This window comes from Macaca nemestrina, chromosome 4, assembly GCF_043159975.1.
Source record: "Macaca nemestrina isolate mMacNem1 chromosome 4, mMacNem.hap1, whole genome shotgun sequence".
Classification (NCBI taxonomy): domain Eukaryota; kingdom Metazoa; phylum Chordata; class Mammalia; order Primates; family Cercopithecidae; genus Macaca; species Macaca nemestrina.
The window spans coordinates 131,941,340-131,968,072 of record NC_092128.1 but is presented as its reverse complement, the minus strand read 5'-3'; the positions used below and the strand labels follow the sequence as shown (position 1 = coordinate 131,968,072).

At 39.2% G+C, this 26,733-nt stretch overlaps 1 pseudogene; it reads left to right on the top strand.

Moving 5' to 3' along the window:
• Nucleotides 1–689: 689 nt before the first annotated feature.
• Nucleotides 690–26,612, top strand: LOC139362934 (zinc finger protein 736-like; annotated as a pseudogene).
• The last annotated feature ends 121 nt before the right edge of the window (nucleotides 26,613–26,733 follow it).

Genomic DNA, 26,733 nt, shown 5'->3' with positions numbered 1-26,733 from the left:
AGCTGACTTTACCCCACAGCCCAGCACTATCCTAGACTAGGGTCCCATCTTGGTTCTCTACGCTTGTTTAGGTCCTCAGGCAGGCTCAGCTTTGGTGGGAAAGAAACAGGGTGTTTTGGGAGGCCTGGGTGAGTGGCCCCTCTAACCAATCTGCTAGGCCCTCACCTCTCAGTCTTACTGAGCCACTCCATTAATTGGAAGGAGACCCAAAATTGCTTCACAGACTGAAGGTGATAATTGTCAGCTGCATCTCCTGGAGGAGTTTGATCTGCAGCTAAAGGGAAAGACAGGATGCTGAGACAGGTCCTGCAGCATACACATAACTATAATTCAGAAAGTGATACACACACACACGCATGCACACACGTAAATATAATCAGAAAGTGATATAATCTTATAGGTATGGTTAAATACAAATGTCCCTTACGCAGGGCCAGGCCCCCAACACAGGGAGGAATCTGCCTGAAAATGCAGCAGGCAAAAAGTCGGTCAGTCTTACCTCATTCAGCCCAGTATCTGACTACATCTTCTGTCAATCAGGGTATAAATGGGTGAGGGCAAGAGCCCCAGCCAATCAATGGCGCTAGTGTGAAAATTGTCCAATCCACTGCGCAGCAAGAAATGAAGAGGCGGCGTTTTCAAGATGGCAAGGGTTTTTTTCTCCTAACTTCAGGGCTCTGACTCGAGTTCCTGTTTGCACTATTCCACCTTCTCCGATCCTGGAGCTCCTCGGTGACTCTATTCCTGTTATCCCGTGACCTGCAGGTACTGGAAGATTCATAGGGAGGACGACGGAACATCCGGAGGCTGGGGAATGGTGAGTGCGCGGAGTGGGTGTTCCGAGAAGCGGGAAGAGGCTGTTTGAATCCAGCCGGAACCGCAAGCTGCGGTGGGAGCTGGGTCTTCTCGTGGTCGGTTCTGGAGTCTGCAGCTCTGAGTCCCCACGGGCACAGTTCAGTCCTCACTTCCCTCCGTCGCAGATTAGGGGCTGAGCCAACAGCCAGAACCCGAGCGTCTTATTTTGTCCATCAGCGCCAATTTCTCCCCATCCAGGGGCCCTTTTTGGGCACTCTGCGGCAATCCCCAGTCTCCTCCAGACTGTGCGGGGACGATGGGAGAGTCATAAGAGGAGAATCCTCATTTAGGGTCTGGAGTTCCTCCGTGGAAGAAGCAGTGGGCAGTAGGATCCCCAGTCCCTCTTTTCTCCTTTTAAAAATTGTGGGCCGGGCGCGGTGGCTCACGTCTGTAATCCCAGCACTTTCAGAGGCCGAGGAGGGCGGATCACGAGGTCAGGAGATGAGACCATCCTGGCCAACATGGTGAAACCCTGTCTCTACTAAAATACAAAAAAAAATTAGCTGGCCCTGGTGGCGCGTGCCTGTAGTCTCCAGCTACTTGGGAGGCTGAGGCAGAAGAATCGCTTGAACCCGGGAGGCGGAGGTTGCAGTGAGCCGAGATAGCGCCACCGCACTCCAACCTGGGCGACAGAGCGAGACTCCGTCTCAGGAATAAAAAATTGTGGCTTTTTTTTTTTTTTTTTTTTTGAGACAGTGTCTCACTCTGTGCCCAAGCTAAAGTGCAGTGGGAAGATTTTGCTTGACTGCAGCCTCCCCCTCCTCAGATGATCCTCCCACCCCAGCCCGGCAAGTAGCTAGGACTGGAGAGGTGCGCTTCCACGCCTGTATTTTTCTTTTTGTTTTGGAGAGACAGGTTTTTGCCATGTTGCTTAGGCTGGTCTCCAACTCCTGAGCTCAGGTGATCCTGCCCGCCTCGGGCCTCCTAAAGTGCCGGGATTACATGCAGGAGCCACCACTCTAGCCTAAATTGAGGCATCTTTAGGATAGTTTGGATGTGTTTTCCAGCCCAAACCTCCTATTTAAATGTAATCTCCCATGTTGGAGGTGGGGCCTGGTGGAAGGTGGTCAGATTATGGGCGCGAATTTCTCTTGAACAATTTAGCACCATTCTTCTCGGTATTGTCCTCTCAATAGTGAGTTCCCTGAAGTTCTTATTTAAAAGTGTATAGCGACCCCCCTTGCCTTTTCAAGCTCCTGCTTCACCTTCCACCATGATTTTAAGCTTCCTGGGTGGGGCCTCTCCAGAAGCAGGTGTTGGTATTATGCTTTCTGTACAACCTGTGGAACCATAAGCCAGTGAATCCTCTTTCTTATAAATTGCCCAGTTCCGGCATTACTATAATGCCGGAACGGATTAATACAAACAACTTATTTGCACAAACAGCAATTTATGGATCAGAGAACACCCAGCTATGGTTTGTTGTTTGGGGGCTTAAAGGAGGGACTTGGAACAAAAGGCTTTTGTAAGCGGTATGAGGAAGCAAACCAGATTCAATATTTAATTGGTTCCAGTTACGTATTGCATTTGCACCTGTCCAGTGGAAATGCCCTGGTTATGTAATTAGAGCTTTATTGGCAGCTTGTGGGTGGTTAAGCCTAAGTTTTTTTTGTTTTTTTTCTCAAAGTTAGTAATTTACAAGAAATTTCTTCGACATTGTTACGTTTCCTTAGGCAGAATCCCAGAGCACCATACCCACTTCAGCCTAATTGCCAGCTATTTAGTTATTTTAATGCCCCACAGCGTCGTTGGTTTTCTCTGCAATTTTCAAATGTTTGGCAAGCAGGGTCTCAAATCCAAAACTTCTCCCAGCCTAACTGTTCTAGGGACTGTAGAAAATTCTACGTTTCCAATTTCTTTCCCACATTCCCAAATGCCAACTATCCCTCTCCAAATCACATTATCAGCTATTAGTGCTTTATTTCATTTTAAAACGGACGTGGCATTTTAATTGTTAATTTTTGTTTAACAGAGCAGTAGGTGGCTCTTTTTAATATATTTGTTTGTGAACATTTCACATGACAGGAAAGCAAAGAGTAATCACCTGACACTCTGCACATCTCCTCTCATCTTCTCTAGGCACGCGCGCCTTCCCAGAATGTCTTTGGAACCTTTGCAGGGTCATGTGTCCTCAGCCACTCCCTTTTATTTTCCTGGTTCCAGGTGTTACAACTTTCTGGGGATGATGCAAGACACCCACAAGGACCATGTCTCTTGGAGTGTCTAGCAAACACTAGCCCCTGGGTCATCTCCTTTCACAGAAGAGCCGGAGGTATTGGGTGGAGCCTCTCAGGGGAGCAGCTGGATGCCCTTGTGCTGAGAGCAGTTTCCTGATACACCCTTCCTCTAAAAAGCTAACTGCTTTAACATTGTAATTTTTTTCCTCTCAACCCTGGCTTTGATTTCTTGCAGACACATTGGTGGTCAACCAATCAGGTGCTGGTATTGGGAAAAGGCACAAATGCATCTTGCCCTCTGGTTTCTCTCAGGCTTGTGAAGGAGAATAACTGTCCCAAAGTACAGGAAAGATCCACCCTAGTGAGGGAGTGTATAAATTTGCAAAGCAAAATACACATCCGCCACACAGGGGGCAAGTGCAGTGTCTTTTGGGAGAGTGATGATGAAATACTTTAGTGAGCAGAATGGGGGTGGGAGACTCTCTCGAGTGACTGACACATGAGTCTATTACATCTGTGTTCTAGTCAGCACTGCTTCTTGTGTTTGTCGCCTTGGAATATATATGTTCACTTATTTCAACTTAGTTTTTCATTAATTGTATAATGGATTTTATCATTAGAGCTTGAAAGATTAAAAAACACAAATGAATATTTTTAATCATATGTTCATGGGAGGGGACACCTCACCAAGGCAAAAGCATTTTTTCCAATAAGATGCATGAAGCTGTTTTTTTGAAAGCTAAGGAGATAATTAGCAGATTTTTTTCAAATAATCTTCATCTAAAACAGATTGGTGGCCAAGCCTGCGGAAGTTAGAATTTGTCCAGTTCTGGGTTTTCTCAGAGCTATATATAGAGAGGGCGATGACCAAATATTCTAAAAGACATTGGCCTTCAATTTAGCGGCACAGGTATTGGCCTAGAAAATCTAATATGGTTCCTTCCAACCAATTTGGAGTAAATCTTTTTCTTCATAAAAATCTTGTTTAAAAGAGAAAATCAAATTTTGTTTTTGTATTATTATTATTAAAGATAATTTTAAGAAAACCTTATAAACAGATGTATTCAATGTCAATCAGCTTTGACCATACAAGATTAGATTTCTATAAACCTTTTGTAACCCCTTAAAATTTTCTTTATTCTCTTTCTCCAGCTTTCTATATCAAGTTTACCTCATTTTCTTTATCTTTTATTCTTTCAGTTTTATGTATCCTTTAAATAACCTCTAAGCTCAGCAAAATTGCCTTTAAGAAAAAACACATCCTCATGTCTCTTTCTGAAATAAAATTTTTCACCAAGAAACATACATTATTTTCCTGGTACACTCTGTATGTAAAATTCCCTCTTTAACAATAGTTTTAGTTATCATATATTTGCCAGAATTTTAATTTTTAGTAATCTTAATTTATAGTGAAAGCCTGAGAAGTAAGCAATTTTAACTATTAGTCATGTACTAAACATTTAGAAATGTATATATTATAATTTTTAGAAACATAGGATTTTAAATGGAAACATTTTTAGTGTGGAATAGGACATACTTAAACAGATCTAAGTATCTTTGGTTTCTGTGAAGACACCAAAAATGTTTAGCTTAAACTTATATTTAAAAATTAGTATCTTAGCATTTTATCTTATTTGGAGATAATCTAGATGTTTAACGAATAGCCATTATTTAATGAAGCTTAGCAACATTCTAAGAGTATAGTTTTCATAAAGATTTGAGAAACTGAACACATTACAAAACAATTAGTATTGTAAGTTTATAAACTTTTGTCCCATTTACATCTGCTTTATTATTAATCGTTTTTGTAAAATCTCATGAAACGTTAGACTAATACCCTCATCTGAAGTTAAACTATCCATTATCCATTTTTATGTTACTGTGTTGGGCAAGTATCATAAAAGCAATAAACTTAAATATGTACATATTTGCTGAGAGGTCAGAAGACATTGTTTTTTTATTAAACCAACAATTAAACTAGTCATTTACCAAAAGATTTACTCAATTCACATATTCTTGAAAAATATTTGGGCTTTTTTTTTTTAATTCATGAGCAGTTATCTTTAAGTTAATTCAGTACCACGTAGATAATATACAAACACATTTATAGATATATACATACATATAGACACAACATATAACTTACTCATGTTTGTATCTAAAAGGCCTAGAGAGGGAGTTCGTTGTAAAAGGAAGTAGAGCTTCAGATCCCCAGAAAACCTGTTTACCCACAACTTTGGGGGCTTCATGAGGAAAAACAGAGGTACCCCACCAAAGAAGGAGAAGCCTATGGTGCTTTATCTGTGTTCTTCAAGGGGTCCCAGGCTGCTAGAAATTTTCTTTAGGTGTCCTTCACAGTGACAAAAGGTTTCAAGTGGAAGATGAGACAGATAGAAGTCAATGGAATAATTCTAGAGGAGACAGTTTGAGAAGCAGCCAATTTTTTGAACAGCCAGTAAAGTTTTACATTGTCTTTGGCAAAAATCATGTCAGCAAGCGAAGAAACAGGTACATACAGATACCAGTTTAGGGAGAGAGAAATTCAGTTGACTGAAGACCTTATATGGGAAAACCATAGGCTGCAAATTTATATATATATAATATGTGTGTGTGTGTGTGTGTGTGTGTGTGTGTGTGTATTATATATAGCCTGACTGTCAATTTTAAATAAATGGACTTTTGAGCATAGAGCTTTTACATTTTTTAAAATTAGATTTTACCCAGGTAAATGGAAAACATTTCTTGTCTTTTTCTTTCTAAAATTTACATCAAGAAGGAATTTTGGAGTTGGGGCATTTTTGTTTACTGGAGGCCTAGAGTAACTATTATTTAAAGCTGTATTTAAAATATTTAATATTAAAAAAATTTCTCTTTGAAATTTTTGAGTAGTTTTGTTTTTTTCCAAACCACAGTATATGGTTTTATTTAATTCCAAAGAGAAGACTAAACAAACAAAACAACAAAAGTTTCCATTACACTCTAAACATAAACTGAAATTTTAAATTGAAGACACACCTGAACTAGTGACTAAAAACCAACACAAACATTCATGAGGCCAAATCCAAGAAACCCTGTATGGCTTTAAAACTTCAGAGAAAGAACAACAAAAAAAAAACTGTAGCTATTCTATAACGAAAACTTCTCCTAAGAACAACTTACTGCAAATGGGGTGCAATCTATATTTTCAGGCCATATTTTCTAGTATCTTAGCTTCTCAGCTTACCATCTGCTCACAAAGGCCAGACACAAGATTTTAGGAAATGTTTGGTCAAACAGGAGAAGAACAGCTGTCTATGGGAGTAGAAAGGTTTACAAATGTGCACTCCAAAAGGTCAAAAGTTATAATAAAATAATAACAAATTATTATCATGTATATAATTTTTTTTTTTGCTTAAGCTAGAGATATTCACTAAGAAATAACATTTTGAGATTTGGTCTAAAAAACTTCAATTTTTTCCAATTTGATCTCAGCTGGAATGTTGTTTTGCTAATTCTCTGGATGTTAACATTTCAAATACATGGTAAGATTTACATTTCCGGGAGACTGAGAAAAGACTGGTAAAAGTTAAAGTATTGTATTGTAAACCCTGCAGCAAAGTCAAACAGACAGTTTGAACATCTAAAAGGTTTTTTTAGAAAGCAAAAGATCCCTCTTAAAATTTACTTTGAAATCTCTTATTAGAATTTAGCCAGACAAAACAGAAAGAAGGCCTTTCATTAAATTTCATTCTAAAACCTGCCTTTTCCATTTGTGCATGGGAAGATGTTAATTTAGAAATGTCAAAAGACCTTCATTTTTGTCATTGCATTTTGGGGTCATCTGAAGTCATGTTGGTCCATTTACCTAGGCATTTGCAAGGTGAAGCTCCACAAGTATTATACATAAGTTCAGCTTACATTTCTAAGGGATGTTACCTAGAAGGAAAAGAATGGTTTTGATGATCAGTGTTCCATAATTCAGAAGCTTTTCAAAGGTGATCATGGCCAGAGCAGTGTACCAGGTCTAAGTGTGCTGTGTATGAGCATCACTCCTCAAGGTGCAACCCACGAGTTGCTGATTATAGTGCTGGGTGAGCAATGCTTATGTTTACCTTCCAGCTTAGCTAAAAGTCTCTGCAGGTGTTTTTCTTTTGGGATGACCCTGTGAGACTGGTACACATCACTGAAAATCATCCTAACATCTCTACAAAGTCTCTAGTTGCCTAGAGCACCCAAATGAGTCAGATAAAGAAATTGCCTTTTCTCTTTGGGATGAGAAACTTCACTCTCATGCACCTTTTGGTTTGAAGCTAACAGGAATTGGTCACAAATAAAAAGTCAAGTTCAAATTAGAAGCAATAGAAAACAGCTGTTTTTTTTTTTTAAAGCATGTTACCTAATTTTAGAACAAAAAAAGTAAAACCACCAGTGCTAGACTGCCAATATTATGACCCAGATTTTCTATCCTGAGACAGAAGCAGACAAAGCAGTTAAAAAACACTGAAATTGAAATCTCCTACCTTTAGCCAAAAATGGAAATCTTTTTTTCTAGAAAGTGAGGGTTGAAAAGAACAGCTCAAGCAAAATCTAGACCTCATGAACTATTAGGGAGATTTGAATTCAGTAGGACTCACCCCTTACACTCAGTGATGTACGGGGAGAGGGAAGAATACAAGGGCTTCTCATTGGCTAGTTTCTGAGTTCAAGAGGGATGTTGGATGGCTGGGGGTGTCTCTTTGAATCCTGCTCACAGCACCAGAAATATCAATCTAAAGGAAGAAGCAGGAACAAAAAATAAAATTTTAAAGAATTTATTTGAGCCAAGGTGAGGACAGCTTCCTGAAAGACTCAGATGAATGTTACCTAAGATACGAACTTTGGCCTTTTTAATACGGTTTATAAAGTAAGAAGCAGAATAAGCAGTTGGCCAGTGTTGTCAGGAATTCTCATTAGTTTGCAGAAATAACATTGATTAGTGATTAGCTGTATGTTGTTGTGTAATGCCCAGACTCTTTGTTCCCCAAAGAAGACCACCAGAGTCCAGAGTCAAAGCCAAGCGGCAAGGATCTTTACTACAAGTTCGAACCTGGTCCCTCCATTCGAACCTGGCCCCGAACAACGTGAGCGTTTGCTTTTTATAGCCCGAAAGTTGCAGGGGAACAAAGAAATTCCTTTTGGCTCCCGCGCTTTCAGTAACCTTGAATGGCTGTCTCCTTATCGGAGACTTTCCAGGTGGTGTTTGTACTGGGCTCAGGGAGTTTGAGAGATATATGGCGGTATGTGGTGGGATGGGAGGATGGGATGTGTTTGTACTAGGCTCAGGGAGTTTTGAGCCCGGGGCTGAGGAATGTGCCCAGCTCCTTTCAGTTGAACTACAGTCTATGAATTATGTTGTCTAAGATGGCAGAATAGTTTATAGCTACTCATGGCATCAATAAGTCTAGACTTCACATAGCAAGTAGCTTCAAGAAATAATTATTAAGCTCAAGGATGTAGATGGGGAGTGATATGGTTTGGCTGTGTTCCCACCCACATCTCATCTTGAATTCCCACATGTTATAGGAGGGACCTGGTGGGAGGTAATTGAATCATGGGGGCAAGTCTTTCCCATGCTGTTCTCCAGATAGTGAATAAGTCTCATGAGATCTGATGGTTTCTTAAACAGGAGTTCCCCTGCACAAGTTCTCTCTCCCTTTTTTTTTTTTTTTTTTTTTTTGTCTGCTGCCATCCACATAAGATATGACTTGCTCCTTCTTGCCTTCCACCGTGATTGTGAGGCCTCCCCAGCCAGAGTGCTCAGGCAGAAGTTTGCTGCAAGGGTGTGGCCCTCATGGAGAACATCTGCTAGAGCAGTCTGGAAGGGAAATGTGGGGTTAGAGCCCCCCCCCAACAGTATCCCTTCTGGGGCACTGCCTAGTGGAGCTGTGAGAAGAGAGCCACCGTCCTCCAGAACCCAGAATGATAGATCCACTGCAGCTTGCACCGTGCACCTGGAAAAGCTGCAGACACTCAATGCCAGCCCATGAAAGCAGCCGGGAGGAGAGCTATACCCTGCAAAGCCACAGGGGCAGAGCTGTCCAAGGCCATGGAAGCTCACCTCTTGCATTAGTGTGACCTGGATGTGAGACATAAAGTCAAAGGCGATCATTTTGGAGCTTTTAAGATTTGACTGCCCTGCTGGATTTTGGACTTGGATGGGACCTGTAGCCCTTTTGTTTGGCCAATTTCTCCCATTTGGAGTGGCTGTATTTACCCAGTGCCTTTACCCCCATTGTATCTAGGAAGTAACTGACTTGCTTTTTGATTTTACAGGCTCATAGGCAGAAGGGACTTGCCTTGTCTTGGATGAGACTTTGGACTGTTGACTTTTGAGTTAATGCTGAAATGAGTTGAGACTCTGGAAGACTGTTGGGAAGGCATGATTGATTATGAAATGTGAAGATATGAGATTTGGGAGGGGCAAGGGGCAGAATTATATGGTGTGTCTGTGTCCCCACCCAAATCTCATCTGGAATTCCCACATGTTGTAGGAGGGACCCGGTGGGAGGTAATTGAATCATGGAAGCAAGTATTTTCCATGCTGTTCTCCTGATAGCAAATAAGTCTCATGAGATCCGATAGTTTTAGAAAGAGAAGCTCCCCTGCACACATTTTTGTTTTATTTTGTTTTGCCTGCCACCATCCATGTAAGATGTGACTTGTTCCTCCTTGCATTCCACCATAATTGTGAAGCCTCCCCAGCCATGTGGAACTGTAAGTCCAATTAAACCTTTTTCTTTTGTAAATTGTCCAGTTTCAGGTGTGTCTTCATCAGCAGCATGAAAACAGACTAATACAGGGAGTGGGCGGGACATGACTGCTTCCTCATTTCTGTGCCTCTGGGCCTAATAATTTAGAGGTTACTCACATGAATCAGATAAAAAAGTTATATCTAATTTCTCATTGTTAATAGATTATGTGTATCCAGCACACGGATGGAAGCAGTAGGGGAAAAAGCTGTTCTGGAACACCCATCTGGGCATAAATACCCTAACCATGAGCTGCCAGGCTCTGTGGAGGAGGCACAGATGTACAGCAGGAATTAGTATATGCAGTGGCTCTCTCAGTAAGTAGGTGTTTTGGGCTGGCTTCTGCTTGCAAGAAAAGCCATGCCCTGGATGCGAGGGTAGCCTTCCCTCAATGGCCACCCATGTCTGAAAGCACACTTCAGTTTCTGGTTGGTCTATGCAGTGAAAGAAAAATTCATCTTCAGGTTTGAGATGAGAAAAGGAGAGAAAGATGAGGTTGCTTAGAATCTCAGGAATTAAACTTGCTGGGGTAGAGACTAATATGTTTCTTGCTGTAATTGCATTCTCACACTGACAACCCTTTACAGTATGCTATGACCGAGGCGCCATATGGGCACACAGAGATCTCTCTCTTCTGTCTTTTTTTTTTTTTTTTTTTTTTTTGAGACGGAGTCTCGCTCTGTCCCCGGGCTGGAGTGCAGTGGCTGGATCTCAGCTCACTGCAAGCTCCGCCTCCCGGGTTTACGCCATTCTCCTGCCTCAGCCTCCCGAGTAGCTGGGACTACAGGCGCCCGCCACGTCGCCCGGCTAGCTTTTTGTATTTTTTAGTAGAGACGGGGTTTCACCCTGTTAGCCAGGATGGTCTCGATCTCCTGACCTAGTGATCCGCCCGTCTCGGCCTCCCAAAGTGCTGGGATTACAGGCTTGAGCCACCGCGCCCGGCCTCTCTCTTCTGTCTTAATGGCTGCTGAGTGTTCTAATGTAGATGGTGGTATGAGACTATTCACCCTTTGCCCTATAAATAAACATAGCTGCTCTGTTATTTTGCTATGACAAAGTCACAGGGAATAACCTCAGAAATATTTCTTTGATGCTTATAAAACTCTGTTGCATGGTATAGTCACAGAATTGAGTTTCCAGGGTTCAAAGTTAATGCTTAGGCATTTTGTATATTCTCTTCTAATTTGATTGCACAGGAGTGTCTGCTTTTTACTGCATCACTGAATATTGTGGAATTTTTATAGCTGAGAGGTAAAAATAGATTTTTTTTTTTTTTGAGACGGAGTCTCGCTCTGTTGCCCAGGCTGGAGTGCAGTGGTGCGATCTCAACTCACTGCAAGCTCCGCCTCCCGGGTTTACGCCATTCTCCTGCCTCAGCCTCCCGAGTAGCTGGGACTACAGGTGCCCGCCACCTCGCCCGGCTAATTTTTGTATTTTTTAGTGGAGACGGGGTTTCACCGTGTTAGCCAGGATGGTCTTGATTTCCTGACCTCGTGATCCGCCCGTCTCGGCCTCCTAAAGTGCTGGGATTACAGGCTTGAGCCACTGCGCCCGGCCCAAAAATAGATATATCTTTGTAGTCTTGGTGTACATTTCCATTTTTATATTTTCAAATTTATGAGCCAACTGCCTTTTTCATCAACTTTTTGTCTATTGTGTTAAATACCTAAAATTGTGTTAAAATTGATGTCTCTAGGATGTTACAAAAATTTTTAGGTGATTTTTGTGTCTTAACGTCTTTTAAGGTTGTTCTTTTATATGTTTTATGTATCTTTTAAAAATTTTCTCCTAGATGTATTTATTGTAGCATATGTCATTTTTCCCCCCTCATTATATTTGCTAAATTTTCATTGGTTTTCTATATAAAAATTATTTAAAAATAATATTGTGGAAAAATATGCATAACATAGAATTTATCATTTTAATCCATTATTAGGTGTACATAGGCTGGGCGCAGTGACTCAGGCCTGTAATCCCAGCGCTTTGTGAGGCTGAGGTGGGCAGATCATGAGGTCAGGAGTTTGAGAACAGCCTGGCCAGTATGGTGAAACCCTGTCTCTACTAAAAAATACAAAAAAAAAAAAAAAAAAAAAAAAAAATTAGCTGGGCGTGGTGGCACACACCTGTAGTCCCAGCTACTCTGGAGGCTGAGGCAGGAAAATCACTGGAACTTGGGAGGCAGAGGCTACAGTGAGCCAAGATCATGCCACTGCACTCCTGCCTGGGCGACAGACAGAGTGAGACTCCATCTCAAAAAAAAAAAGTGTACATAAAGTGACAATAAAGTACATTCACACTGTTTTGCAACCATAACCACCATTAATGTTCATAATTCTTTTTGTCTTGCAAAGTTAAAACTCTTACATATTTCCCATTCTGCACTGTCTTAAACCAGTGTTCTACTTTCCTTCTCTATGAATTCTACCATTCTCGGTAAACTATGTAAGTGGAATCATACAGTATTTGTTCCTTTGGAATTGGCTTGTTTCAGTTAGCATAATGTCCTCAAGGTTCAGCATGTGTCAAATTTATTTTCCCCTTTAAGACTTAATGATATTTCATTGCATATAAATACCACATTTTGTTTTTTCATTGCTGAAGACGTGGGCTGCTTCCAGCTTTTGGCTATTGTGAATAGTGCTGCCATAAACACAAGCATACAAATATTTCTTCAGTCCCCTGCTTTTAATTCTTTTGGATATATATTTAGTAATGAAATAGCTGGATCATATAATTCTGTGTTCTAAACAGAAGAATGTTCATTTTATGTTTGTTTTTTTCAAGAAATGTCCACATTGTTTTTATAGTGACTGCACCATTTTACATTTGCACCAGGAGTTAAAAAGCATTCTAATTTCCCCCTCTTCTTTATACCACTTGCTCTTTTAGGGATTATGTTGTTTTTTGTGTAATAGCCATTGTCATGTGTGTGAAGTGGTATCTCAATATGACAGAACATTGATTTTTATATTTATTTTATAAACAGGTTTATTTTATTTTCTGCCACTATGCTAAATCTTGATATTTGTTGAATCCCTTGGGATTCTAGGTATATTATATCATCTACAAATAGAAATTGTGTTTTTATTTTTTTCCTTTGGGAATTACATTTGATAATGCTATGTACAATATGCCAGGCACTGTTCTAAGAAGTGTTAAGATAGTAACTCGTGACATCAAAATACAGTGTGAGCAGGAGTGAAGACAGACATTTCCAGAATTATGACTGAGAATGTGACAAAAGACATCTAATAGAGAAGGAAGTTGGCTTAAAAAAGGGCCTGAAACTTAACCCCACAATTAGAGTCAACTTTTGTAAGTTACATAGGCTCTTTGTGTCTCACAGCTCATTTGTGAAACAAATCATAACAGATTATTTATTTTATTGTTGAGTATGTTAAGAGGCAGTAATATCCTGACTTGAAAATTAAAATATTTATCACTATAGTTAACTGAGATAGCAGTAATAAGAATATGTCAATTATTGGAATAGATTAAATAATAGTTCATTTAGTAGGAGCATCAGCATTTTAATCCTGCAAAAAATGTACGTCTTTCTGTTTACTCTTTACAAGCTACTTAGTCACTCTTTACTGATTACTAAAAACCTCCTAATTCTTAATAAGGCCTTTCTAGGGCCACCTAATCTTAGTCGTTACCCACACTGTTTATCAGGATTCCCTTCTTTAGCTCCTTCTTTTTTTCCTTATCTTGCCTGGTGCAAACCACAGTTTTGCTCTGGTTTTCTGTCATATATGTTTGGTTAAAGACATCTGCCTTTGTGTAAATTCTAACCAATTATAGCTGTGACATTTTCCTTGAAACGTGTAAATTCTGTGAGTTCTTTCTTATTTGAAATCTATATCTTTACCATATTATGGTCACTCATTTGAAGTAATAAACATTTTTAAAAAATACTAGATAAGAAATTTTGAAACACAGCCAACAGAGTTATTTATAACAAATATTAAACTACAGTTGTTTGTTGAGCATGAAACACTTACAATTACATTTCAGTAGGTTCATGCTCTCAAAGTATGTTTTTACAATGTATTTTTAATTAACCTTAAGCAGTACACTGTTTTAAAAATAAAACAAAAAAACTATTCACAATGGCAAAGACATGGAATTAACCCAAATGCCTTTCAACAGTGTACTGGATAAAGAAAATGTGGTACATATGTACCATGGAATACCATGCAGCTGTAAGAAGGAAGAAGATCATGTCCTTCACAAGGACATGGATGGAGCTAGAAGCTGCTATTCTCAGCAAACTAACACAGGAACAGAAAACCAAACACTGCACGCTCTCATACTAGTAAGTGGAAGCTGAATGATGAGATTCATGGACACATTGGGGGAACAACACACCCTGGGTCCTGGCAGGGGGCAGGGAGAGTATCAGGAAGAACAGCTAATGGGTGCTGAGCTTAAGACCTGGATGATAGGTTGATCTGTGCAGCAAACTACCATGACATACCTTTACCTATGTAACAAACCCGCCCATCTGCATATGTGACCCGGAACTTAAAATAGAAGTTCATTTTAAAAAAAAAAAGTAAATACCTAAAAGTGAGTGTATTTATAGTACAAACATTCATAATAAACACATACACACAAACTATTTGAAAACAACATAATCTGATTTCTTAATGAGGTTATATTCTGCTTTATATCTTATATATTATAAAATATGGATTCATAGCATAATTGTCAAAAGCTTCCATGTGTTCCTACCACATATCCATTGTGGCTGATTTGTTAATTTTTTTTTTTTTTTTTTTTTTTTTTTTTTGAGATGGAGTCTCCCTCTGTCGCCCAGGCTGGAGTGCAGTGGCGCCATCTCAGCTCACTGCAAGCTCCGCCTCCTGGGTTCACACCATTCTCCTGCCTCAGCCTCCCCAGTAGCTGGGACTACAGGCGCCGGTCACCACTCCCAGCTAATTTTTTGTATTTTTAGTAGAGATGGGGTTTCACTGTGTTAGCCTGGATGGTTTTTTTTTTTTTTTTAATTTGTAAATTTTCCAACAAATCTGGGATAAAAACATCTTCATGCTCATGCTATAATAACTTCTGACAGTGTGCCCTGGATTACTCAAAAGAAAATGGAGTTGTTTTGCTTATGTTTTTGACACTTGGGTCAATCATCTACAACAAATAAGAGGAGCCAAGGACATGTGCTGCCTGTGAGTCACTCAGCAAGTGTCAGGCAGGCCCTGGGCTGAAGGGAGGCTCCAGGTGTCTCAGAAAAGGGGGGTTCTGTTCTACTGCACACACACTGTCACACTGTGAATTGTTTCTGAGATTGCATGTCTCTCCCAAGATCAACAGGAACTGAGGACACATAGGAAATGAGTGATGAGGGCAGATTCCTTCTCCCATTTAGCTACCAGTATGCGATTCTGCCCCCCGGACACATGCACACAACATAATAATGTGCTCACACCCCTCTTAGGACCAATCTCCATGCTCAAGAATTGCAACCACATTTTCTTTGCTCCTAGAGTTTTCAGCCAAACACAAGTGCCTAGAGGACTTTAAACTTTTCCCTGTCCTCAGACCCTGAATTTGTGGCAACAACCTGGTCCATCCACTCAACTGCGCTTCTGAGTCACCTGAATGTAGCCTCTTCTACTTGCACCGACACAGAAATAAACCAGAGCATAACTCTTTCTAAGCCACTATCTGTAGCACAAATTAGTCTTTCTACTAACTCTGGACTGTCCCCTGCCCATAGGTCTTGTAAAACTAAATAATTCAAAATTTAAGCTGTTTGATACTCTAAATTATTCCAGGCCTTAAAGGAATGTAAATACAAGATCTGGGTAATATGACAGGCAGCTGTAACAAGGCAGCTGTCACCTTTGTTTTTCTGTCTATGGATTATACCTACTTCCACATCTGTATTCTTTTGTCAGGTGTTGTAAATGGCTGAAGTGCCCCATGGAAGACCTTTTTTCTTTTCACTATTGACTTTCATTATAGATTAACCTATTACCTATGGCTATTGTATTACCTACGTTTTTTTTTGAGTTGGAGTCTCACTCTGTCACCCAGGCTGGAGTTTAGTGGTATGATCTTGGCTCACTGCAACCTCCGCCTCCTGGGTTCAAGCGATTCTCCTGCCTCGGCCTCCTGAGTAGCTAGGATTACAGGCGCGTGCCACCACGCCTGGCTAATTTTTGTATTTTTAGTAGAGACGGGATTTCACCATGTTGGTCAGGCTGGTCTTGAATTTCTGACCTCATGATCTGCCCGCCTCGGCCTCCCAAAGTGCTGGGATTACAGGCGTGAGCCACCGCACCCAGCCGGCTCTTGCATTGTCTTAAGGTGAAATGTTAAATACACTCTTAGGTTGAAAAGGAAAGAAAAACCAGTTGTAAAAAAAAAAAAGGAGGAAAAAGACACTGTAACTGATGAAGTTTTTGTAAATCTTAAACCAGCCTTGTATAGAAAACATTGTAATCTTGTTAAATTTCTTTGTTTTTTTGCCTGTAGAAATAAGAACTCAAGTTTCAGCTATGAAGTACTCATCTCATTTCACTAGAGCCTTTGTCTCCTGGGTGACTGTTTCTAGCTTTTCACTGGAATAAACTCTAGAACTGGATGTTGAGGGTTTATTGATTATTCAAATTATTTCAGATTAACAGTTCTTCATAGCATCTTTCTTCTGCCTTTACTTCCTTACCAAACCCTCTTTCATGTGAAAAATTGTACCCAATGCCACTCCTCAGGTGCCTGATTCAAATGCCTACTAGAAATCAGAGGTCTATGAGTTGAAGGTCATGGCCTTAGACTTGGCTGTTGTAAGGGCAAATAAAAATTAGAAATACCAGACTTAATTATCCAACTTGAAGATAAAAGAAGACATTTTGTTCTCCTTTTTAAAAATATTTTAAACAATTTTTATACATAAATTTATTTTGTGTCTCGATTAAATACATGTAAATCATTTACATAGGTAAATAGGACTTTGTCAGTCTTTTTAACTTAGAAATGTCTTTCTCTAGGACCTGGGAACCATTGCTTTGAAATATAAATGGTTTATGTTTCTGTTGGACAGTAGGTAACTTCATAAAATATTATGAAGCCAAGGAAAGCTTATTTTGCTTTTGAATATAGCCAGTTTAAATTTTCATTGAATATACACAATATACAGATAGCCTTCTCAATTACCAGTTTAATTTAGGATAAACTATATATGACAGATTATGCTGTTAAGTCTTCTACTTAAAGACTAAATATGGTGATTTTTATTTCTGCTTTTGTAATCTCAGCAGATTGCCTATGATGCATATCACATTCTGGTTTAATTATGTAATGAAACAATTTTCTTCTACCATTTTAGTGTGTCTCTGAGGTTGGAGATAATTTTGTTTTCAATTATGCTTTAAAAACACTGTACAGAATTACCAAACAGGATATAAACATAGGATGTATGCACAAGGCTTTAGTTCAGAGAGGCTTTTCTCTCTTTGGCTTGCCCGAAAGTCTGCAGGCAGAATATTTCTCTGCCTATTTGTGATATACAGTCCCTTCCAGAGCAGTTCAGCCAGATTTCTAGAAAAATAGTTTCACAGCAGAGCAATCAGCCATTCCAGCTCCATCTTTCAATGCACTTGGCATTTTCAGATCTGAAAGTAATTCCAACACCATGGGACCCTGAGTCTCAAACCTTTCGCCAATGGGCTAACATTTTGCAAATTTTGTTTATCTTTTCAAAAAACTAACTTTTCATTATGTTTATCTTTTCATATTTTGTTTTATATTCATTTATTTCTGTTATAATTTTTCTTCTAATTTTGGGTTTGGTTTGCTCTTTTCTAGTTCTATACAATACATCAATAGTTTATTTGGAGATTTTTTAAAAACTTTTTTTGATGTAGGCACTTATTGCTATAAACCTAAGTACTTCTTTCACTCTATTCATAGTGTTGTTATGTTTTTATTTTCATTTTTTTCAAGAACATTTGAATTTTTTCGTAATTTCTGTATTGGCCCACCAGTCACTCAGGAGCATGTTTTAATTTCTGTATGTTTGTATAGTTTCCAAAGTTTTTTCTGTGATTTCTAGTTTTATTCTATTATCGTCAGAGAAAATACCTGATATAATTTTATTTGGGGGGAGATTATTTTAAGAGTTATTTTGTGACCTAACATATGGTCTATCCTTGAGAATAACCCAGGGACTGAGGTGTAGAATTTGTATTCTGTAGCTTCTTGATGAAATGCTTTGTAAATATCTATGAAGTCTGTTTGGTTCACAGTGCAGATTAAGTCCAATGTTTATTCGTTGGTTTTATTATCTGGATGATCTGTCCACTGCTGAAAGTGGGTTGTTGAAATCTCTAGCTAGGGCCGGGCGCGGTGGCTCAAGCCTGTAATCCCAGCACTTTGGGAGGCCGAGACGGGCGGATCACGAGGTCAGGAGATCGAGACCATCCTGGGTAACACAGTGAAACCCCGTCTCTACTAAAAATACAAAAAAAAACTTAGCCAGGCGAGGTGGCAGGCGCCTGTAGTCCCAGCTACTCGGGAGGCTGAGGCAGGAGAATGGCGTGAACCCGGGAGGCGGAGCTTGCAGTGAGCTGAGATCCGGCCACTGCACTCCAGCCTGGGTGACAGAGCGAGACTCCGTCTCAAAAAAAAAAAAAAAAAAAAAAAAAAAAAAAAAAAATCTCTAGCTATTATTGTATTGGGATTGATCTCTCTTTAGCTCTAATATTTATTTCATATATCTGAGTTCTTCTGTGTTAGGTGCATATAAATTTGCAATTGTCATATTCTCTTGCTGAATTGACAACTTTATTATAATATAATAACTTTTATTGTCTCTTTTTATGGTTTTTTTCTTGAAATCTGTTTTGTTTAATGTAAGTATAGCTATTCCTGCTCTTTTTTGGTTTTCATTTGCATGGAATATCTTTTTCTATCCCTTCATTTTCAGTCTTTCTTCATCTTTATAGGTGAAGTGTGTGTCTTGTAGGAAACAGATTGTTGGGTCTTGTTTTTATTTTTACCCACTTGGCCAATCTATGTCTTTTGATTGGGGAGTTAAATTAATTTACATTCAGTGTTAATAAGTAAAGACTTATGTCTGCCATTCTGTTATCGGATTTCTTGTTGTGGTATTTTCTCTTTTTCTCTCCTTTTCTCCCATTTGTCCTTTCTTTTGGTAAAGATGATTTTATCTAGTGGTATGTTTTATTTTTTGATTTTCTGTATGTGTGTCTATTGTAAGTTTTTTGATTTCAGGTTACCACAAAGCTTGCAAATAACATCTTATAACCCATTATTTTAAACTGATGGCAACTTAACACTTGCTGTAAAAATGAACAAACAAGCAAAGAGAAAAACTAATAAAAAATACAGTTTAACTTTTTCTCCCAACTTTTTAACATTTTGTTGTTTCTGTTTATATCTTATTATACTGTCTATGTTTTAAACTTGTGGTAGTTAGTATTTTGAATATAACAGCCTCAAAAGTAGAAATATAAGAGTTATGGCCTTAAAAAGGAGGTAAAGAAAGAGTTATTTTTAATAATTTTAAGTATAGACTAATCTTTTAGTCTTCTCAAAATATGAATAGTTTACACACCACATTTACAGTGCTAGAAAATTTTGTGTTTGTCTGTGTCCTTCATATTACCAGTGAGTTTTGTACCAGATGTTTTCTTGTTGCTCATTAATGTCCTATTCTTTTAGACTGAAGAACTGCCTTTAGCATTTTTTGTAGGACAGGTCTGGGGCGGTTAATAAAATCTCTCAGCTTGTTTATCAGTTTTCTTTTTTAAAAAATAGTTGAAATATATTTTTGATGGATGTATTATTCTAGGATAAAAGATTTTTCCTTCAGTATGTTAAGTATGTCATGTCACCATCTCCTGGCCTGTAGGATTTCCACTGAAGAGTCCATGGTCAAACATGTTGGTACTTGTTTGAATGTTGTTTCTTTTCTCTTGCTGCTTTCAGAATCCTTTATCTTTGACCTTTGAGAGTTTTATTATTAAAGACCTTCAGGTAGTCATATTTAAGTGAATTGTGCTTAGTATTCTATAAGCGTCTTATACTTGAATATTAATTTTTTAGGTATGGGAAGTTCTCGTTATACCTTTGAATAGACTTTCCACCCAGAACTTTTTCTCTACCTCTTGCAGGCCATAACTCTTAGCCCTCTCGAGGCTATTCTTTTCAAATAACCTGTGTTCAAACTCACTAATTCTTTCTTCTGCTTGATCAATTCTGCTGTTGAGAGACTCTGATGCATTCTTCAATGTCATTTGAAGCACCAGAATTTTTGCTTGATACTTCAAAATGATTTTAATCAATTTGTTAAGTTTATTGGATCAGATTCTGAATTTTTTTGTTGTTATTTTGAATTTTGCTGAGCTTTTTCAAAACAGCTGTTTTGAATTTCCTATCTGAAAGGTTACATATCTCTGTCTCTCAGGATTTACACACTAGTGCCTTATTTAGTTTTAATGAGGTTGTGTTTTCCTGAATAGTCTTAATTTTTGTGGATGTTCATTGATGTCTGGGCATTAATGAGTTAGGTGTTTATTTTAATCTTTGCAGTCTGGGCTTTTTAATACTTTCTTAGAAAGGCTTTCCAATTATTCAAAGGGAATTGAGTGTTATAGTCTAAGTCTTTGATCATTGCAGTCATATCTGCATTAGGGGACACCCCAACCTGAATAACACGGTGATGCTTGGAGACTTGTAGAGGCACCACCTTGGTGGTCTTAGGTAAGAACCAAGAGAGTCTCTGGGTTACCAGGCTGACTCTTTTTCTGTTTTTTTACATTCTGTCAAATAAATGGAATTTCTGTCTCCGTGCTGAGCTGCCTGGAGCTGGGGTGGGTGTAACACAAGCACCCCTGTGGCCACCATTACTAAGACTACACTAAGTCAGACCCAGAGCCAACAAAGGACTGGCTCTCACATAAGGCCCAGAGTGACCACTACCTAGCTACTGCTGATATTCACTCCAGACCCAAGTTCTCTTCAGTCAGTAGGTGGTGAATCCAGCCAGTCTCATGTCCTTTCCTTCAAAGCAGTGAGCTCTGTTACCCACCCTAGGCTGGGGAGAGCAAAATGCCATTTGATAGGAAGAACATGGAGTCAGAAACCTTAGGAATCTACTTGGTGCCTTATTCTGCTGCGGCTTAGCTGGCACTGAGGCCATGAGACAACATCCTTCCTACTCTTTTCTCTCCTTTCTCAAGCATAAGAAGCCACTCCTCATGGTCACTACCACCCAGAGCCCGTAGCAAGTACTGCTAGGCTACTGCTGATATCCAGTGAGGACCCTGGGGCTCTTCAGTCAGCTTGTGGTGAACTCTGCCTGGCCTGCTTCTTTTGCTTCAGGGAAGTGAGTTTTTTTCTGGCCCAGGGTAGTTCCAGAAATGTCATCCAGGAGCCAAGGCCTGAAATCAGAGACCTCAAGAGCTATCTTGTTACTGCTACCTCACTATGGCCGAGCTGGTAATCAAGCTTCAAGACAAAGTCTCTTTTCTCTTCCCTCTCTTTTCCTCAAGCAGGAGTCTCTCCACATGGCGGCCACAGCTTGGATTGCACTGCACTGGGTCTCACCACCCAGGGGCTGCAGCAAATACTACTTGGTTACTGCTGATGTTTATTCGTGGCCCAAGGTGATGAATCTGCCAGAACTGGTATCTTCCCTTCAAGGCAGTGTGTTCTCTTCTGGCCCAGGCTATGTCTAGAACTGTCACCCAGGAACTAAGTCCTAGAATGGGGGCCCTCAGGGCTTTTTCTGGTGCTGTATTCTACTGTGGCTGAGATGATGTCCAAGTTGCAGGACAAAGTCTTCTTTACTCTTCTTTCGCCTCTCCTCAAGTAGAAAGAAAGATTTTCTCCTGGAGCTGTGAACTGCACTGCCTGTGCCTGGGGTAAGGATGATGCAGGCACTTTCTTGGCCATCCCAGTTGGCATCTCACAAAACCAGGATTTGCCCAGAAATTGCAGTCCCAGTGGCTTACACTGCCTTTCAAGTTTATTTAGAACCCCAGAGTGCTTTAGCCCATGGTGATGGGGCTACCTGAAACCCAGGTTTTGATTACTGAAATGGACACTTCCTCTCTGACTATGGCTAGTCTGAGTGCTTCATCTGTAGGCTCTGGTTGAATTCTGCCCTATGTTGCTTTCTGCTGTGACATGCAGCACTGAGTTTTACTGCAGTCTCACAATCACTGTGCTCTCTCTTCTGTAAGCCCACGGATTTTTCTTTCTCTGCCAAGCTGCACTGCCCGGGAATGGAGGAGGGGTGCTGTTGGCAATGAATGGCTTTCTTGTCTACCCTCTTGAGTGCCTCTTTCATGTGATGCTAAAGCTAAAACTAGGTCCTGTGACCACTCCCCAGAGTTTTGCTCTTATGAAGATGCTTATTTTGGTAGTCATTCTATTTGGTGTTTTATTCCGGGGATGGTTGCTGGAGGGTGCTATTTAGTCATCTTGCTCCACTTCCCCTGCAGCCATGTTGTTTGAATTAAGTGCTGCATGTGAGGCTAAGGTGAGCCCAGGGTCAACCATGAGTGCTTTCAGATACATTCACGAGAGGTGAGTTTAGTTTTAGTCCCAAATAAAGATCATAGAGACTGCTCTGCTTGGGTTTGGTAGGGGCAGGTCAATGCGACCCGTATTCCCATTGCTGCAGTAGAAATTGCTGGCATCTGTGGCAGAGAAGGGCAGTGAGTATTGGAAAGGGGGAACTCACATTTTGTTTTTATACAGGAGTTTACTGGTTCTGAACCTCTCCTGTGATAAAGGACAAACAAAGGCAGACTTTATCTGCAATTCTAGGTCCTTCTGCCTGTGGGTGTAGTGGTTTCAAGGGAAGGAGTTTCACTGATGCTTCAAAGGTGTATTCTCAAGAAACGGGTTTAATTTGTGCAGATAATCACACCTGGAAGGGATCACAGAGAAGGAGGAGAAAAAGAAATGGCTTATTCTGGGGTGACTGTGTGTCAGGTCAGAGACTGTGTCCACTTTTTCTTCTGAAATATCTTGTGTGTAGAACTTGCAAATGTTTACTTCTCTACTTGTGATATTCTTGCCTAATCAGTTTAACTCCTTTTTCACTTTTTATTCTCATACTAGTCAGGGGGCTCTGAGAAATACTATTTTCTTATATACTAGAGCCTTCTCTTTATTCCATATATCCCAGGTCGTAATAAGCCATGAAAAAATTGTCACCATGAATTTAGCCTGCAACATTACAAATGTTCCTTTTGTGGCTGTAGAACCTGGAAAGGTGTCGATGCCCAAGATTCTTGTTTGAGATGGGATCAGGTCCTTGATTATCAGTGAAGGAGACCATATACTGTTTAGCTTCCATTAAATTTATGCAAAATGGCTTATAAAAATGCACATTTAATGAGAATGTTCTTTACTGCCCAGGATAACTCAGAAAGTTCTGAATAAAAAATAATTAGAAGAGACTTCTTCTCTAGTATGCTAAAGCAAGGAAATAAGAGAGGACACAAACAAATAGAAAAAAATGCCATGCTCATGGATTGGAAAAATCAATATCGTGAAAATGACCCTACTGTCCAAAGTAATTTATAGATTAAATGCTATTCCCATCAAGCTACCTTTGACTTTCTTTGCAGAATTAGAAAAAAACTACTTTAAATTTCATATAGAACCAAAAAAGCCCATATAGCCAACACAATCCTAAGCAAAAAGTACAAAGCTGGAGGCATCACGCTACCTGACTTCAAACTATACTACAAGGCTACAGTACCCAAAATAGCATGGTACTTGTACCAAAACAGATAATATAGACCAATGGAACAGAACAGAGGCCTCAGAAATAATACCACACATCTACAACCATCTGATCTTCGACAAACCTGACGAAAACAAGCAATGGGAAAAGGATTCCCTGTGTAATAAATGGTGCTGGGAAAACTGTTTAGCCATAATGCAGAAAAAAAAACTGGACCTTTTCTTTACACCTTATAGAAAAATTAAGTCAAGATGGATTAAAGACTTAAATGTAAAACCATAAAAACCTTAGAAGAAAACCTAGGCTTTAGGACATAGGCATGGGCAAAGACTTCATGACTGAAATACCAAAAGCAATAGCAACAAGAGCCAAAATTGACAAATGGGATCTAATTAAAGAGCTTCTGCACAGCAAAATAAACTGTCATCAGAGTGAACATGCAGCCTAAAGAATGAGAGAAAATTTTTGCAATCTATCCATCTGACAAAAGGCTAATATCCAGAATCTACAAGGAACTTAAACAAATTTACAAGAAAAAAAAAACCCATCAAAAAGTAGGCAAAGGATATGAATAGACACTTCTCAAAAGCTCATCATCACTGGTCATTAGAGAAATGCAAATCAAAACTGCAGTGAGATAGTATCTCATGCCAGTCAGAATGGTGATCATTAAAAAGTCAGGAAACAGATGATGGCGAGGATGTGGAGATATAGGAACACTTTTATGCTATTCTTGGGAGTGCAAATTGGTTCAACCATTGTGGAGGACAGTGTGGCAATTCCTTAAGGATCTAGAATCAGAAATACCATTTGACCCAGCAATCCTGTGATTGGATTATAAATCATTCTATAAAGACACATACACATGTATGTTTATTGCAGCACTATTTATAATAGCAAAGACTTGGAACCAGCCCACATGCCTATCAATGATAGACTGGATAAAGAAAATGTGGCACATAAACACTATGGGATACTATGCAGCCATAGAAAAGAGTGTTCTTTGCTGGGATATGAATGAAGCTGGAAGCCATCATTCTCAACAGACTAACACAGGAACAGAAAACCAAACACCGCATGTTCTCACTCATAAGTGGGAGTTGAACAATGAGAACACATGGACACAGGAAGGGGAATATCACACACCAAGGGCTGTCAGGGGATTGGGGACAAGGGGAGGGAGAGCATTAGGACAAATACCTAACACATGTGGAACTTAAAATGTAGATGACAGGTTGATGGGTGCAGCAAACCACCTTGACACATGTATACCTATGTAACAAAACTACACGTTCTGCACATGTATCCCAGAACTTAAAAAAAAAAGAAGTTTAACCAAAAAAGACAAAGACTTATTTATACACACCATTAGAGATTACAGAACATGGGAGATATTTGTAGCTTAAGTTTTTGCTTAAAACTGATGTTTCTTCATGACTAGACTCAGATTAAGTTGATCCTTTTTTGTGTTAATAATAGCACAGTAGTGTCATATCCTTCTTTGTTAATCAGCACCTGATACAAATTTCTTTTAATACAGTTGATCTTCATTTATTTACTTGGTAAATATGTTCTTTGACTTTTTTTTTCACTCTAGGGTTAATTATTTTACTATTTATTTTTAATAGGTACTTTGGGGAGTTTTAGCAAGTGATGTGCAAGAACAAGATTAAACCACATTTAATCTGATAGCTCTTCTTACCTTCTCTTTGCATATAGCTTCCTATGGAAAACGAAGGCTCTCATCTTTCTTTATTGGCCAAATAAACTAAACACCTAGGCTGTGCCACTTAGTGAATTTTTGACAAAATATTTTCCTTGGGCCAGAAGCAGTGATACCACTGGCAAACTATTTATCAATTCAGAAACTCAAGCTTTACCCTAGATCTTCAGAGTCAAAATCTACATTTTAACAAGATCTCCTGTTCATTGATTTGAGAATAAGATTTGAGAAGTATGCTTTTAACTCACCATGAAGTTTCCATTTGGGAAGTATAGACAACTCATCTTGTATTATGCAAATATAGCATTAAGAAATGTACATGCCTGTGTTAATGTCCTTTATTTTATACAGTATCATCAAGAAAAGTATTGTATATCCACTGGTTTCATGATCTTATGCCATCTTTTCTCAGAGTTAAAAATACATTAGAGAATATTTCTGTGCTAGAAAGTATCCTATTAGATAACTTCGGTAACTCATGTAAGTCAGAACCAGCTCTCTTTACTCTCATTTTACCTGATGTCAAATCAAGAATTCTTTCTATGGTCACTTGGTAAATATGTTTTGTTTTTCAGAGAGTGTTGACATTCAGGGATGTGGCCGTAGAATTCTCCCCAGAAGAGTGGGAATGCCTGGACTCTGCTCAGCAGCATTTGTATAGGGATGTGATGTTAGAGAACTACAGAAACCTGGTCTCCTTGGGTGAGAATAACTCCAATATACAACTCACATTCTACATTAAATATTTTATTGTTCTTTTTGTTTTTGTTTTTTTTTGGGGTTTTTTTTTTTTGGAAGTTCTGCTTTGCGTAAGTGAGTTCCAGAATCCTGCTTCAAAAAGAAAAAAATTGGGTATCTGTTCAGGTAGAAAATACAAGCTTTAAGATGTTTCATCTCAACATTAATCTTTCCCTTTTTTGAGCTCATCTGTATACTTCAGTCTAAATTAGTGGTAATATCAGAAATTTAATAGCATAAAATATTGTTACCCACACTTAAAAATGCAATTTTCACAACTGACTTTTGATTCAGTATTACTGGGTAATAGAGCTGAGAACTCACAAATTTAAAATGCTTTCTAAATATTCTAAAGTTCATATTACGAAACAGTAAATTGGAATTAATTTTCTAGAGTCTTCTATAATATTCTTTCTTCTCTACTGAGCACAGCATAGTACAAGATTGGTAATCGGATTATCCTAGCAAGAGTCATGTTATTTTTTTCTATTAAAACAGGTCTTGCTATCTTTAAGCCAGACTTGATTACCTGTCTGGAGTGAAGAAAGCCCTGGAATGTGAAGAGACAGAAGACAGTAGCCAAACACCCAGGTAGGTGGGAGTGAATGAAGCAAATGACACAAATGACGGAACCCAATGTCAAGGAGGAAGCCAGACCTTTAAACATGCTTCCAGAAACTCTGCTCCAGTGGAAATAGTTTCTGAGAAGCCTTCATTTCTTTCTCT